Source organism: Octodon degus, unplaced genomic scaffold (assembly GCF_000260255.1).
Source record: "Octodon degus isolate 3935 unplaced genomic scaffold, OctDeg1.0 scaffold00083, whole genome shotgun sequence".
Classification (NCBI taxonomy): Eukaryota; Metazoa; Chordata; class Mammalia; order Rodentia; family Octodontidae; genus Octodon; species Octodon degus.
Window position 1 is genome coordinate 9,055,444 of NW_004524659.1, and position 4,981 is coordinate 9,060,424.

At 43.9% G+C, this 4,981-nt stretch overlaps 1 protein-coding gene and 1 pseudogene across 1 annotated transcript in view; one reads left to right on the forward strand and one right to left on the reverse strand.

The window, feature by feature from the left end:
- Window positions 1-921, reverse strand: part of Znf382 (zinc finger protein 382) — a 24,454-nt gene extending 23,533 nt beyond the window's left edge. Inside the window, exon 1 of the mRNA XM_023721601.1 lies at window positions 366-921. The gene's annotated coding sequence lies outside the window, so the exon portion shown is untranslated. The remainder of the gene's footprint in view (window positions 1-365) is intronic.
- The window catches only part of LOC111818205, a 74,310-nt pseudogene that overhangs the window by 44,599 nt on the left and 24,730 nt on the right, over window positions 1-4,981 (forward strand).

Genomic DNA, 4,981 nt, shown 5'->3' on the forward strand with positions numbered 1-4,981 from the left:
GATATAGCTCAGTGAAAAGGTCCTGGGTTCAATTCCCAGTAAACAAACAACAAAAAATAGATATTGGGGAAATCCCACGCAGCAACATGACCTTTCACATGATTCGATGCCCAATCCCAAAGATGAGCATTCACATGAATGAAAACACAGTGGGTTGGGCACAGGGAAAATATATTTATATGCAGTATCCGCTATACGTCGGGGACCCACCCCCTTCTTTCCTCCCATCTCCGCGACAGCGATTCTCGGGGGTCAAACTGGTAAAATCTCTCAGCAGCAGGGCTTGCTCCAGGTCACCAGGTGAGCATCCTCAGGGGCACGCCCACGAACCACGCCCAAGGCCCATCTCCTACTGATCTGAGCACCTGAAATTGCAAGATTACCAGGCCCGCCTCGGATTCCGGATTTCTCCCGGGTCTCCCCACCCGGTTCCGCTCACTCAGTTTGCTCTCTTGGGCTGAAGCTCCCAGACGACTCTTTGAAGCCTCTCGGAGCCCCTAAAACCTACCAGCCTCATTCCCGGCCTGGGCTCAGTCCTGTGCGCCTGCGCACTCTCGAGGCGGGCGCCCGCTCCCAGGAGTCTCCGCGGCAGTCCCTTGGAGAAGCGCGCACCTCCTCGCTGTCTTTCTCTTCAGTCCTGTCAACATCTGCGCGGTTCCTGCTTGCAGAACGTTTCTTCAGGGTCCCCAGGCCTGTCAGTGAACTTAGAACTTCTGGCTCACTTTCCTCTGGCTTTAGGTCAGCGGTGTCTGAATGGTCAGTTGAGGTGCCCCCGCTCCGGGTATGAGAAGCGTTCCCCGGCGCGCGGAGTCCACCTCAGGCCTGTGCGAGGGTCTCCTGGGGGGTGAGGCGTACGCGAGATCTCGTGTTGTGATTGTCAGCGTGTGCGTGGGTGGAGAGGGCCTAACTAACTGCTTTCGATTGGACTCACGTGACTGAGTGGGTACGGGGTCGCTTGCGGAACCCTGATAATTGGTCCCGCTTAGCGTACCCCATCCCCCCATCGAGTCACCCAGGGGCGTCCTAAATAACCCCGAGCTACAGCCCAGCCCTTTTTATTTTTTTATATTGAGACAGGGTTAATTAGCTCAGGTGGGACTTACTGTGAACTTCCTTGCCTCAGCCTTCTTCAGTGTGGGGATTACAGATGTGTACCCCAATGCTCAGTTTAGAGTAGTTTGTTTCTTCCAGGAGGGTAGGATTTCCTTTTAGCAGTGCCACAGTTGAAAATTGTGTAGATGTGATTCCCATGACTGGAAGACTGAGAATTCTGTTCTGATGCATGGCCTCTGTTGCTTGCATCAGTGCACACTATCTGTTGTCCAACCTAGTGTAGTATATAGCATATCCCTTTAACAATTGTAAATTCCATGGTTTCTCCAAATTTGCTACACTGAGATTTTTTTTTTTAATTGCCTCTAATTTCCCATTACAGCCACACTGGATAGCATTTAGTCATTTGGAAGGGGAAGTTGAATATTTGAGACCTAGAATGAAAGGTGCCATCTGTATAACCAGTCTTGAATTAGGTATGGAAAATTTAGTTGTAATTGCCCCAAGGCAGAGTCTGGGAAGACAGGATAGTGAGCCTCCCAAGAGCAGGATTAATTCCTCCAGTGATCCCTTTTAGGGGTTCTGTAGGGGCAGTTTGCATATTGCAGATCCTCAGTGTTTTTCACAGCTATCTACAGAAAACTGCTGTGGACATAGACACTGATGTTAGTGCCAGGATTTAATGAGACTGATGTTTATGACACAAGGAAGGGTCAGTGGTATTCCAGTATTCCAGTGGTATTTCCATCTGGGAATGTTTAATGTGGGGTGACAGAGGCTTGCTTGTGGTGAAGATAGTGTATTTAGCCTGCCTTTATGAAAGACTAGCTATTGAACATACACACACACACACACACATGCAGGCATGCACGCATGCACACCTTTGAGACAAGGTCTCATTATGTAGCTCAGGCTGTCCTTGAGCTATGTAGCCCAGGCCTCCAACTTTCATGGATCTTCCTCCTCAGTCTTCCAAGTGGTAGGATTACAGATGTGTATATGCCATCACATCTGGCTGCATGATTCCTTTTTATTTCCACACTTTGCTGTATTCCCAGAGAAGACTTCTGGGAGTAGAAAAACATTGTATTTGCATATCTTAAAACCAAGCTAGAGATCACTTTAACTTTTTTGTTTATAAAATGCCTTTTTGTTTTCCAGGGTGTAGAATAACTTGGGGATCATCCCCAACTGCTGTATGAGAGGTGTGGTGAAAGGATGAAATAAAGAAAGACAAATTTAGTAATACATGATGAGGGGCTGGGAGGTCAGTGTCTCATGAGCAGAATCCAAGCCACTCCAAGCTAGCCACTGTTTATTAGCCAGTGTAGGAGAGAGGATAGAATGTGTTTCCTGGAACAGTCTAGAGGTTGTGATAGAATGGGCAAGTTTAACATCAAAAAGGAAACAAGGCATGTCCACTCTGGAGTGTTAATCTCATTGACCAAAAGGAAGGTAATTTCTACATTCCAAAAGCAGGCCCAAAAGCAGACAGGACAAAGAAACTCTAGGAAGGATACTTTGTCAGTTTACAATTCCAGGTCCTCAGCAGTAACTTCAACTGAAATTCCCTGCCAAATGGTGACTATTTACCTGGTGTCTAGGCCTTCTCTTCACAGTTAATGATGGTACTGTGAAGATGGATCTTTCCAGTATACCATCAAACACCTTTTCTAGAGTTAATTTTTATATAACCACTTAGCAGTATATTCATTTTTCTCATACTTTTTTTTTGTCTAAGGATTCTCATAGAATTAGTATAAAGTTACATATCTGATAGTTGAGATCTTGAGAGGCATAAGTAGAAAATCATTGAGGTAGGAGATGGTTTGGTTGGTTTTAGTAAGTTTTGGATTTTGTCAGTAAAAATAGTTACTATGCTATTGTATATAAAATTATTGGTTAACTGTTTAGTAACTTCATATCTAGCAACTTTGCTAAATTTAGTTAAAAATTCTAGCACTTATTTTATGGCTTCTTCTTGGATTTTGTGTTACAGAAAACAGATTTTCTTATTTGCCAGTGTTCATTTTATCTGTATTGCCTTATTGTAATTACTGAGAATTCCAATACAATACTGAGTAGGAAGTAGTGTTAATAGACATTGTTGGTTTGGGGAGGGTGGTATTAGAGATTGAACCCAGGACCTTCACACTGAACTAAGCCTCCAGGCCTTTTAATGGTTAGGGTTTTTGGTGGCACAGCAGAGAAGCAGAAGTAAAAGAAGTGGGAGGGGGAGCCTTTATAAACTCTGAAGACAGGGAAAGGATGATGGCAGGGAGATGGGGGCGGTGCAGATCCTCTGACCTGAGACAGGAAGGCTGAGATTTTATGGACTTCTGCTAGGGGCGGAGCTTGAGGAGCAGGTTCAGTGACGCATAAGAAGCTGTTTGGGGGTTCTCTTGTGTGCACTAAAGATATCCAGAACTTCAGTGGGGAAGGAAGAGGAAATAATTATTGGGAAGATAAGCGGTTGTTTTTGGGATTCAGCCATATTGAATCATGGCCATAATAATTTAACAGTTTGCACTTACTGGGAACCCATCTTTTTTTTTTTTTTTTTTTTCTTCAGTATCAGGGATTGAACTCAGGACCTTGTGCTTGCCAGGCAAGTGCTTACACCATTGAGCTATCTCTTGGTGCTCCCATCATTAATAAATTATCTTGAAACAGAGTTTCACTATATTGTCCAGGCTAGGCTAGAATTGTGATCTTCCTGTTCTTCCTCCCAGAGTGCTGGGATTACAGGCATGGGTCCCTAAGTCTAGCTTCTGTTGCCCTTTTTTGAATTATAGTATTATAGGCAATTAAGTTAGGTAGAAATATTGTAGGTGGGGCTGGTCAGAGAGGTCAGTGCAGAAGATAACTATGGCTGGAGGCGCATTCATTAAAGGCCAGGCTTCAAGAAAAAGGAACTACTCACCCATATACTTCCCTAGGGGTGAACAGCAGTGATTGATACTTCTAGTAGGCATCAATCATTTTGGGGTGAAGGACCAAACTTCCTTCACCCACCCTTTCCAGGAAAGTTCTTTGTCCTTCCCATGTGTGCTTGCTATAAGACTTGTTTCCCCATTTGATCCCCAGTTAATCAATATTACCCTAGTAACTACACTTATATACTTATCAGTTGACCATAGTTTTGTCCCATCTCACACCCATCCTATGGTTTGCTACTTGATCAGCATTACCTGAGTGATGAGTGACTAACTTGTAATCTTATTGATTGTAGTTTTGTCCCACCTGAATCTGCTTTGCCTCATGGCTTTACTCCGTAAACATGCTTAAAAAGTGGAATTTATGGGCAGCCTACTTGCCTGGCCCCCTTCTGTCCCTCTCAGACTGTTGCTTTCTTTCAATAAATTTTTCCTATTCTTAACTTCCATTGTTCGTAGAATTCATTCCTCAATTTTATTTTATTTTTTATTTTGCGATATTGGGGATTGAACTCAGGACCTTGTGCTTGCCAGGCAGGAGCTTATATCGCTGAGCTATACCCCCAGCCCTCATTCCTCAATTTTAGAGAATACAAGCTTGCTGTTTTGGACATCTAGCATGTTGGGAATTTCATTTCCCTGTATCAGTAGTGTTATGGATAGCTAAGTTAGGTACAAATATTATAGTCTGTCAAACAGGGCTAGACCCTCTAAGGAGCCAGCGTAGAAGAACATAAACACTGAAACTATAGGGGAAACTCAGACAAACCTGCTGTGAGATAGACCTCAAGACAAAATACAAACGAATGCTCTCAGATACTTCCCTTAAGGATAAACAAAAAGGGATTAATATTCGTAGGTATCATGAGGAAGCCAGAAAGAGTCACTAACCCAAACCCCTACAGGAAGGACCCCTGTTCTGTTTCATGCCTGCTTACTACTGACTTGCTTCTCCATTTGACCCTGATGTAATCAGAATTTTTTTTTTTTTT